Source organism: Cupressus sempervirens, chromosome 7, assembly GCF_028749045.1.
Source record: "Cupressus sempervirens isolate cs-2001-9-10 chromosome 7, ASM2874904v1, whole genome shotgun sequence".
Taxonomy (NCBI): Eukaryota; Viridiplantae; Streptophyta; class Pinopsida; order Cupressales; family Cupressaceae; genus Cupressus; species Cupressus sempervirens.
The window spans coordinates 311,289,471-311,301,700 of NC_143124.1; the positions used below are offsets into that span (position 1 = coordinate 311,289,471).

Sequence of the window (12,230 nt, forward strand, 5' to 3'; positions counted from 1 at the left end):
CTTGTTTTACTGTTGTCAAAGATGAGAATGTTCTTCTTCTAAGTTTGATAGTGAAACTAATGATTATGTTGCATCTGATGAGGTAAATGACAAGGTGTTTGATGAAGTTGTTTTTTGAAAATCAGTATGCACCTTGCAATGAGTTTTATGATGAACTCTCTAATGTGAAGACTAATTTGTTTGTTGATTATGAAGAACCATTTGAAGATTGCGGAATAGCTTTAGATTCTAATATTGATGACATGTGTGAGTACAAGTCAGAGTGTTCATTTGAGTATCATTCACTCATAGATGAGGATTCACATTTTGAATGTATTTGTGATCCCTTTTCCCAAGTTGAATATGAAGCTTTCATATTCGAGAATGATAGTATGCATGAGTTATTAAATGAAAATGGATTCCAATTTCAGTCTAATATATTTGAGCATGCTGATCAGTATTTTCATAATGAGCAAACAATTGAGAATGAAGCAAGTTTTTATATGCATTATGAAAGTAAAAATGAAGATTCAGTTTTACTAAGTGTTGAGTTGTTAGCTTAAAGAATAAATTTGACAACTGAGTGTTAATACACTTAACCAAGATCAAGAATAGGTGCCGAGTGCAATAGATGTCGAGTAATCTTCAGGTGCCGAGTAAAGTGTAGGTGCCGAGTAAAGTGTAAATGCCGGGTGAAGATCAGGTGCCGAGTAAAAGTTTAGATGTCGAGTAACACAATTTTGTGTAAGTGCTGAGTAACTCAGTAGAACAACATGTGCTGAGCAACAGAAATATTTCAGGAGCTGACTAATCCAGGATATCAGCATAAGAGTTTGGAATCGCACAAACTATGATGAAAATAGTCTTTACAGCTGACATAAGGAAATCTCGAAGGATTTAATGATCAGATCAAATCTTTTATATTTCCTATGCAATTTGCATGTAGACAATAAGAAAAATGATAAAGACATGCAACCAATCAGGAAAAGATAAGTATTAAGCGGAAATGAAGATTGAATATGGATCATAGATCCAGACCTAACCCTAAATCCTCGAATGTCTTTATAAAGAAGACGATATCTCATAGAGAAGACATGATAGAGAAGGAGATGATGAAGATGATGATATAGAGGAGAAGATATAGAGTGGTTGATATACTATTTTCAGAAGCAAAAGATATCAGATCACAAAGGATCAAGATCAGACAAAGTAGAACAGAGCAAGAATTTAGCAATCAAGGATTGTAAACTATCAGGTTCATTTTACCTAATACTTTCTAGCCATTGTATTAGCATGGAAATCCTATGGTGATAGGTTAGCTTAACAACTATTTCATTGATCCTAGAGATAGGTGATTAAATCCTTTAACAAGGTGACACTTCAAGTTAAGTGTTTGTAAATCCTCTAACCAGGTCACTATTGACACAGTGTAAAGCCTTTAACAGGGCAAACCATTAGAAGTGGTTAAACAATATTTTTGTAGTAATTTTTTTGGCTATCATTCCCACCCCAGTTTTACCTTCTTATTCCTGGAGGCTTTCTGGGTTACCAATTTTAGGTGTTATGTGTTATTGATGCATGTGTTAGTTTCATGTTTACCTTAATGTATTTACATCCATGCAATTTATTTCCACATAAAAGTTTTATAGGAAAAATTTTAGTACTTCTGATTCACCCACCCTCCCCCCCCCCCCTCTCATAAGTACTCTTTCAACATTTGAATATTCCAACAATTAGTATCAGAGCGTTACCAGGTTCTCATAAGAAAAAGTTTAATAGCCTAGAGGAAAAGATCTAGAGATGGAAGCTTTCAAACTTGGAAAGATCACTGAAAATCATGTGATAGATGTGCAACTTTCTCTGCATAGCTTGGAGGAATTTAGAATCAATTTGAGAAACTCATTAAAAAAAAGGAAAGATTTGGCCATAGCTGAGAATGATATACACTACAAGGAAATTGATACCACCAACATATTTTCCAATGGAGATACCAAAGAGTTTGATGCAGCAATAGCAGAACTAATGGAGAAAAACAAAATTCAAGCAGAAGAGATTAGATCTCTCAAGATGGAACATGAATCATAGGCCATAATGATATGTGAAATTACAGAACAAAAGAAAAGAGCAGTTGATGATAAGGTCATGATGGAAAATGACAAAAGGAATCTTGCAAACAGACTTGAAGAAAAATGTACTGAACTGACAAGGATCTCAAACATGCAGATGGATACACTTGCTCAAATGATGAACCTTCACCATGAACTCAATGTGAAGGACATTGAGATCTCTACTCTGAAGATGTAGAATGAACAAATGTAGAATGAATTGAATAGAGAAAAAGAGGTAGCAGAAAATCTCAACAAGTCAAATGAAGCCATCAAGTATTTTTAACAGTTGTTGAAAACTCCAAGATCTGGCCATGATACATCAGGACTTGGTTACAATAGCACTAAAGTTGGAGAATCATCCAAAAGTGCTGAACAAAGAAGTGACAAAGGTAAGAATACTAAACCCACTTGTCATTATTGTAATAAGAAGGGACATACTGCTAATGTGTGCAGGAGAAAAAGATTCAATCAACCAAACACACCCAAGAGTAAGAGTTTCTGTCACAAGTGCAACATGCAAGGACATATGACACAAGATTGCAGATCCAATTTCACAAGGACTCGGAGATTTGATGGACATTGTTATAATTGCAATAAGTATGGCCATAGGGCATTTGAATGCAGATCAAAACCTATGTGGACATCAAATCAACTAGCAAAAATAGAAGGAAAAGAAAGTCATCATCATTGGGATTACAATACCAGGTACAGTTGTCATTATTGTCAAGAATATGGAAATACACCACAGAACTGCATAAGAACACATTTCAGAGGGAACTACAAAAGATGGTTGAACCAAACCACATGTTTCAGTTGTTTGAAAACTGGTCATATCAGCAAAAACTGTCCTAGAATATCAAAGGCACCCAAGTCTGAAGAGAATAAAGGCAAAGAAAAGATTGATATTGAAAAGATAAGGGGGCAAAAGAACAAAACTTGGAAAAAGAGAGATGAGTGCAATACATCAAGTGAAGGGATCACTTCACCCAATGGGTCAAGTGATCACACTTCATCAAACTAAGCATGAGAAGTGTATGGGACTGATATACAAAGTTATATTAGACATCAATCCCAAGACAAAGAAGCAATTCAAAGTATAAATCTACATGAAACAAGATCTCAAGACGAAAACTAAATGTTGATGCCGAGCTACCTTTAGATATCGAGTCAAAACTCAAAACAGATGTCAAGCTCCCAACAGCGACCGAGCTGATAATCGATGCCGAGTTAAAAAAAACTCCAATGGAAGCCGAGTAGAAAGGAAATTTAGTAGACGCCAAGTTAGGTTGAAATTTTTTCAGAAGCTGAGTTGGCAGTTGAGCATTTAATGCGATGAAATCAGGGTATATTATCGTGATTTCAATCAATTTTTCACATTGCGAACAAGAAGCAAAGCTGAAAAAGGAGCGGAGAAGATCAAGAAAAGTTCAAAAGCAATTTGTGAAAGATTCCAACAACTATCTCATCGATTCAAGGTATTTCTCTTAAGTGCCAAGCTACGTAGGTCTCACAAACTTGTTTGAATTATAAAACCCTAGTTTGGAAAACAATGGCATCCAGGTCAGGAACCACCAAGGGTTTAGAAAGCCATGAAGTTCAATTGGTCAACAATGAAGTAAAACAACCTGAATTTTAGCCCATACGTAAAGTAGCATACAAGAATGATCTTGCAGGTGCATTATCAGTTATTCCAGATAAAGTTGTTACGGTAGAAGATGTTCACAGATGCTACAATTGTAAAATTGGTGCCATAGGAGACTTAGAAATTTATAATGCATATGATAAATTATGTGAAAACAAAGTACTGAAAAATGAGTTTTCCATTGTAGAAAGAAAAGGATTAACCAAAACCCTAGCATTTTTGACTGTCTTCAAAACAGAATGGGTATGGATAGTTTTGAGCCGAATACATAATGGAGTTTTTTGGTTAGAGTCAGGGCCAGTAAAATTCACCAAGAAAATCGTTCATAGGGTTACTGGTATTCCAACCCTAGATCAACCAAAGACCCTGCGAAGTGACAAAAGGGAAGTAATTGAGAGAAATACAGGTGCAAAATGGAACAATAGAGGGATGACTATTGACACAGTCACTGATTCTCTACTAGACTTTTCTGTAAGAATTATTTCACAAAAATTCTATCAATCAAGAAGATTAAATAGTGTACCTTGTATAGTAGTTGATGTTGGATACAAGATAATAAAAAGGGATCACACTTATAATCTGGCAGAGCTCATGTTTCAACAGATTAGTGAAAATCTAGGAGCTATAAGGAAGAGCAAAGGAGCTCACTGTAAATTTGGATCAGTTTTGATATGTATGTTTTTCTATCTGATGAAAGAATTTCCTTCTATAGGGAAAGTTAAATGGAATCTAGACAAAACAATTGTTGAACAAATTAATGGATACATTGAACAGATGGGTGAAAATTTTGATGCCCAAATGACTGGTTATTTTGAGGACTTCAAAAAATCCATGAAACAAAGAATGAGAATTCCAGTTTCAATGACTGAGAAATATGAAAAAGATATTTGCTTTCTTGTAGATATAGATTATACTTATGTGCAAGCAGTTATACCTAGAATAAGATGGCTTAGGCCACTAGGATATGAACTTGATGCTGATCAAGCCTCTGCAGCAATAACAGCCTTACTTGCAGAAGAAGTAGACAAAAATGCAAAAATCTTTGGAACTTATGATGTTGTCAAATCAAAGATAATAACAAAGTTGAAGACTACTTCAGTAGTAAAGAAGAAAGAGAAAATGGTAAGAAAAATCAAAAGAAAGTTTGGTGTAGAAGAAGAAGGGACAGTAGAAGAAGAAGGAGATGACATTAAAAAAGAAGAAGAAGTCATTGAAGAAGAAGAAGACAAACTTCAGGATTAGACTCAAGGGTCAGAAGGAGACAAAGAGGAAAGTGCTAAGGTTGAAGTAGCCAAGGAAGCACCATTCAAGAAAAAGACCACAACTCCATCTACTCCTAAATCCAAGGGGAGGAAAGTAGCTGCCCCAGCACCAAAAAGACCAACCACAAGGGCCACAGCTCAAAAAGAAAAAGAAGAGGCTAAAGGGAAGAAGAAAGACTCAAAGAAGACTGCTGCTGAGTCAAAGAAGAGGAAGTTCATTCCCCAGCCTGAAATAGATGAGGAGGAAACAAAGTCAGAAGACAACAGTCAATCTCAAGAGGTAAGACAAATACCCCAGATTGGTGTTGATAAATTATGTACAAAAATTAGAAATAGTGATTTGAAAGGATTAAAGAATCTAAATTTTTCTAAGCTCACCAAAGGAGAGCAAAATAAATTAGAGGAGTCTGTGTATGCTATGATGGCTGAATATAAGCACACACCTCTAGAATTAGATGACTCTATGCCGAGAGAACTGTATACAATCATAGAGGATAAATGGCATTTTTGTTTACAAATGGAAAAAGAAATAAGGGAGTCAACATTGGCAAGATTGTTGCCTTATTTGACTAGAGATCAAATAATAAATGCCATAAAAAGGCATAATAACAAATTCACTCACAAGTATAGAGCATTCGGTATTCTACAGAATAAAAATGAAGAGGTAGTTACCAAATCCACAAGATTGTGGAAAATAGTTTACAAGAAGATTGAAGATGTATATAATGAGGAATATAAGGCAGAAGCAATTGCCAAGATAAAAGAAAAGGGAGCATTAGAAATAAAAGAGAAAAAACTAGTGGAGAAGGAGAGTAAAGGAAAAGGAAGGAGAGGCACTCAATGAGGAGAAAGAGGAAGAGAAAGATATAGCTGAGCCAAAAGATCAAAGTATGCAAGATATACAGGTATCTCCTCCTAGTCCTCCTCATGCCACCATCACACCTGAAGATTTCATAAAAATAAAGGATGTTACAGAAATTTCAGTTCAAAACATCAATCCATTAACTACAGATGATTTGGAAATCCTTGACTAATAATTTTTAGTAGCAAAATTAAGTTCAAATCCTATATTGGTCAGTGTTGATGAATTATAGAATCCAGACGTCAAAGAAAAAGGAAGGGTAAAAGCACAAATGCCACCTTTGATGACACAAACTACTGGTATTCTATTCCTTCCACCACCACCTTCACCAAGTATAAGTACTGATACACTCCAAGTGCCAAGTACAGCAGTAGGGGAAACAAAAGAAAAATCTGAACAGCCACCAAGTTCAACCCTATCTAGCATTCAAAAAGGGGATACTCAAGCTAAAGAAAAAGAGACACAAAAAAAGGAGGAGACTACAATACAAACACTGGTTGCATTACCCAAATCTGGGACTCCAACACAAACTCTTCAGCAGCCAAGAACATATGGATTACAGCTGAAAATCAGAACACCAGGCTCAAGTTCATCAAAAGCAGTCAGCAGACTTCACTATGGAGTTCTTGAGTTTGATGAAGAAATTAAAATCCCATATTATGAATCTATCACTCTTACAGAAGAAAAGATTAATGAAATTCAGAGTGCACTAAACAAAAGAAGGAGACAAGAAGCACTAAGAAAGGAATACAAGCATAAGCGTACATTGAATGAAATTAAGGACATATTCAAGGAAGCTTTTTGCTTACAATCTCCAGATGAGTCAAGACCAATCATGGAACCACTTTCTAATATAGTTGACCAGGTGACTAATGAAGACCAGGAAACAAATGTAAAATTACTTGAATGGTCAGAAAAGAAGTTCCAAGGAAAAGTAAACAATAAAATATCCAGTGATATAGCACTAGCACAAGAAGAACTGGCAAAGAAAGTTACAACAGTTAAAATTGTACTAGGAAACATCTTTTCCCTGTACAACAAGTTGTGTGATTTTTCAACATTCACACAAGACACTAGCCAGAAAATACTGAGTTTGGAAAGCAATATGAAAACTTCTAGTATGCAACTCCCTATAGATCCAGCTCAGAGTGAGAAGCATTTTGTCCAATCGCTTCACACACAAAGAGAGCTAGCCATTTTGGCAGTAGAGGACATGACTACAAAAGCCAAATTGATACAAATGCAATCATCAATTACTCCTCATTTGGGATTACTTCATAAGGAGCAAATAAATGCAGAGACAGTCCTCAGGAAAGACCCCAATCTTTCTTCATTTGATGGACTTGTACACCTAGTAGCAGAGATTTCCATCCAGCATAAGACATTAGATGTCGCAATAGCAAATTGGGATGTAGCTCTGAAGATACTCCTTGAAGTAAATAGCACATTTTTTGCCAAATATGGCATTTCATTGTAAAGACCCTTGACATAAGTGTCAAAAAAGGGGGAGAATAAGTAATTAAAGAAAGAAGTTGAGTACAGGAATGAAATGATAAGTATAATAAAAGGGGGGGTAAGTATAATAAAAGGGGGAGATAGTAGAGATAGCCAATTTTGAAATTTTGATAAGGAGATAGCAGAGATAAGCAAATTTTGGAATTTTGGGGGAGAAAGAAAATTTTGGGAAGCAAAGTTTGAATGAAGGATTAATTACTGAGTCACATGGGTTAAGTGTTTTTGCCACTCATGTCAAAGGGGGAGATTGTTAGCTTAAAGAATAAATTTGACAATTGAGTGTTAATACACTTAACCAAGATCAAGAATAGGTGCCGAGTGTAATAGATGCCGAGTAAAGTGTAGGTGCCGAGTAAAGTGTAAATGCTGAGTAAAGTGTAGGTGCCGAGTAAAGTGTAAATGCCGAGTGAAGATCAGGTGTCGAGTAAAAGTTTAGATGCCGAGTAACACAATTTTGTGTAAGTGCCGAGTAACTTAGTAGAACAGCATGTGCCGAGCAACAGAAATATTTTAGGAGCCGACTAATCTAGGATATCAGCATAAGAGTTTGGAATCGCACAAACTATGATGAAAATAGTCTTTACAGCCGACATAAGGAAATCTCGAAGGATTTAATGATTAGATCGAATCTTTTATATTTTGTATGTAATTTGCATGCAGCCAATAAGAAAAATGATAAAGGCATGCAACCAATCAGCAAAAGATAAGTATTAAGCGAAAATGAAGATTGAATATGGATCATAGATCTAGACCTAACCTTAAATCCTCGAATGTCTTTATAAGGAAGACGATATCTCATAGAGAGGACATGATAGAGAAGGAGATGATGAAGATGATGATATAGAGGAGAAGATATAGAGTGGTTGATATACTATTTTCAGAAGCGAAAGATATTAGATCACAAAGGATCAAGATCAGACGAAGTAGAACAGAGCCAGCATTCAGCAATCAAGGATTGTAAACTATCAGGTTCATTTTACCTAATACTTTCTAGCCATTGTATTAGCATGGAAATCCTATGGTGATAGGTTAGCTTAATAGCTATTTCATTGATCCTAGAGATAGGTGATTAAATCCTTTAACAGGGTGACACTTCATGTTAAGTGTTTGTAAATACTCTAACCAGGTCACTATTGGCACAGTGTAAAGCCTTTAACAGGGCAGGCCTTTAACAGGGAAAACCATCAAAAGTGGTTAAACAATATTGCTGCAGTAATTTTTGTGGGTATCATCCCCACCCCAGTTTTACCTTCTTATTCCTGGAGGGTTTTTGGGTTACCAATTTCAGGTGTTATGTGTTATTGATGCATGTGTTAGTTTCATGTTTACTTAATGTATTTACATGCATTCAATTTATTTCCACATAAAAGTTTTATAGGAGAAATTTTAGTACTTCTGATTCACCCCCCCCCCCCCCCCCTCTCATAAGTACTCTTTCCACATTTGAATATTCCAACATGAGTTTCAAGATGTGCATATGATTGGTGAAACTAATATGAGAAGTAATTTTAGTTTACCACATGAGGAAAGGAATGAAGATTAGGTTTTCAATAGAGGTAAATAATTTTGCTAAATTTTGGTGACCTGAGGTCATCATGTGTATATAGTAGTTTTAGTTGTTTCCTCGCTTTTAATAAAGCTATCCAAGAGAGAGTTTTGTGATTTCACATGTGTGGTCTATATCCTCCAGAGATCTGAATACTTGTCATGCCTGCAAGGGACATGCATCCCCAAACAGAGCCACTCTTGGTACTAAAACTTGCATGGTCAATTTTGAGTACCATTAAAAAACTTGAGCCCTATGAATGCTTTTATATGATTGTACCCAGCTATCAGTCAGAGGCCTAATAGATGTTTAATGCTTCTAGCACCCTACATTCAATGCATCTAAGTGTTCTTTGAAGTCAAATTAACATTCTAAGTCATTTGGCGAAGTCCTGTTTTGAGCTAGTTTCAAATCTGCAGTCACCCTGTGTCAAAGAGCGATAGGGGGCCATGTTTTCAATTGAATATCTTTCACCCAGAAGTCTTTCATGACTTACTGCTTTGGAAATGTCTAGTTTCCATACTTGAGAACCTATGCTTTAGATTTTGAGTTGTTTTGAGTTAGTTTGACTAGGTTTTGAATCTCTCAAAGTTGGTCATTTACTATTTTTATGTTGATGCAATTAGTTCAAAATTTTGGGAAGCCCTGTTTGATGTGCTATAAATTTGACCCAGTTGACCAAAATGTTAAAATTTCTTTTGCGTTAAATTTTAGACATCAGGGACTTACTTTTATTTCAAGTTTCAACTTATGACAAATCCATTTGATTAGTTTTCAAATGTGATTCCAAACAGAATTTTTATCTTTTTACTTGTGTCAGCATTTCCAAATTAGTTGGAACCCCTATTCATGATGTTATAACTTGAGATTCATGATCTCCTAGATTGAATGGATTGTACCATCATGTTTTGCACTAAAAATACTCCAAGTGTGTCAGTTTTTAGGTCATGACGAATCCATTTGCATACTTTTCCAGGTCAATTTCATTTACAAAATTCACTTTCTAACATTTTCAATCTGCAAATTCTAATAGCTCACTTTGACGACTTGCCATTTGTACAAATTTATTCTTCATGAGCTCAAATACCAAATTCATAATGTCCTCATGACTGTGAATCAATGCCCAAATTTTCATCTTCCAAAGTGTCAGTTTACCCAACTTTTAAAGCCAATTCTGAAATAAATTTAGTGTTTTTTGACATGTTTTCTTGAAGGTAGTTCTGAGAGGTCACCTTTGACAAAAAATATATTTTGACTTTGAATTTGTCATGAGATGAGATTTTACGGGGTACAAGTGTGTGGAACAAAGAATTAGTGTACTAGTTTTCAAAGCTCAGTTAGGTGTTTGGGTCAATTTTTAAGGCCAGTCAACAGAACTCTTGGCACAAAAATGACAGTTTGCAGAAAATGATAAAATGAGATTTTAATGATCAATCAATGCTCGAAATCAATCCTAGTCAATATTAGGTGTTCATCATATCAGTATGGAGTATCAATTGTTTGGAAACAAATTTTTTTTTTAGCTAGACCCACTTTGGGGTCCGAGTATTTGCTTTAGAATGATGGACTGATTTGGAATCACAAGAGTGTTGCTATTTGAAAAAAAGAGGATTCATTCTAGAGTTTCCATATGAAGTTATGGAACTCTTCGCTATATCAAATAAAGAGGGAAATGGTTGAATCACAAGACCAAAGAGTTAGAGGCTCTTATGAAAGGATTTAAAAGTTTAACAAAGGGTGAAGAAATAAACTATGGTGGAAAGATTAATGAGTCCCAGAAACATGTTTTAATCTAGTTAAACTTATTGGATACTGCATAGAAGATGATCAGAGGTTGCTTGTTTATGAATATATGCCTAGAGGCAGTTTGGAAAATCACCTATTTAGAAGGGCCCCACCTCTCCCATCATCTACCATGATGAAAATTGCATTGATTGCAGCAAAGGGCCTGACATACCTTCATGGAGGGGCTGAGAAACCTATGATTTATCAAGATTTTAAAACTTCAAATATTATTTTTGATGTGGATTACATTGCAAAGCTTTCTAACTTTGGGCTTGCAAAAGGTGGACCTGAAGAAGACAAGACTCATGTCTCTACTCGAGTAATAGGGATATATGGTTATATAGTTCTTTAATATGTTATGACTTGGCATTTGACATCAAGGAGTGATGCCTACATTTTTTGCATTGTTCTCCTTGAAGTGCTTACTGGTTAAAGATCTATGGATAAAAATAGGCCAAGTGGGGATCAAAATCTCATGGAATGGGCTTGGTCTTATCTTACAAAGAAAAGGAAGCTTTACCATCTTGTAGATCCTCATTTGAGTGGTCACTATTCCATCAAAGGTGCCCTAAAGACTACATAATTAGCTCACTATTGCATAAGTTGAGACCCTAAAGCCAGGCGTTCAATGGATGATGTTGTTAAATCTCTCACACCATTGTTAAATTTAAAAGATATTGCAAGTTCATCCTTCAATTATCAATCATTGCAATCACAACACCCTAGCCATGAATTATCACATTCTGATGGAAATAGAATGTATTCAAAGAATGGGTAGAGCTAATGTAAAAGAGGAAGTCCATATATTAGAAAAGAGCACCCATGATGGCAAGGATCACAATCTAAAACATAGTAGACCCAATCAAGAGGATACCTATTCATGCGTTAAAAGACAAGTATCAAAAGAATTGAAAAAGGAGGCTCACACATTAAAGGGGAAACTCAATCAGCCATAGCAACTAAAGAGAAGCTACGGGCATAAAAGGAAAAGAGTAACCCTTGTCAAAGCAAGAAAGCTGCAGCTTTCTAAAAAGCTTCCACACCATAGTAACCCACACACGGCATGCACGTATAACCAGGCACCATACAAAGAGTAGGGACATCTAAAAAATGCAATCAAAGAACCCATAGAAAAGGCCATGAGAAAATGAGGAAAGTTGTAACAACAAAATGAAGGAGTTACCATGCATTCAAAGAGAAATCTTTGCAACAAGAAACCATTTTAATAACATTTAACCCACTGCAGACAAAGGGAGGTGTTGTGCTTGAGAAAGTCAGCATTAAACTTAAGACCACCATCCATGCCTTTAAAAAAGAACCTCATGCCATATGCAAAAGAACCAATAAAATGCAGAGGCAACAAGTAAAACGAAGCTCACAGTTTATGTAGGGAGCTCAACTCACGGGAAATAGATGAAGGCATAACAAGGCACACTAAGGATTTTTGCATGAAGGAAGGAAAATATTAATCTTTAAATCATTGGTCAAACCAAATACAACCCAAGTATATAAATTTTCCATCTGTTATTTG

General features: G+C 35.6%; 1 pseudogene; it reads left to right on the plus strand.

The window, feature by feature from the left end:
• Positions 1–10,552: 10,552 nt before the first annotated feature.
• LOC149546654 (serine/threonine-protein kinase PBL34 pseudogene) lies at positions 10,553–11,477 on the plus strand (annotated as a pseudogene).
• The last annotated feature ends 753 nt before the right edge of the window (positions 11,478–12,230 follow it).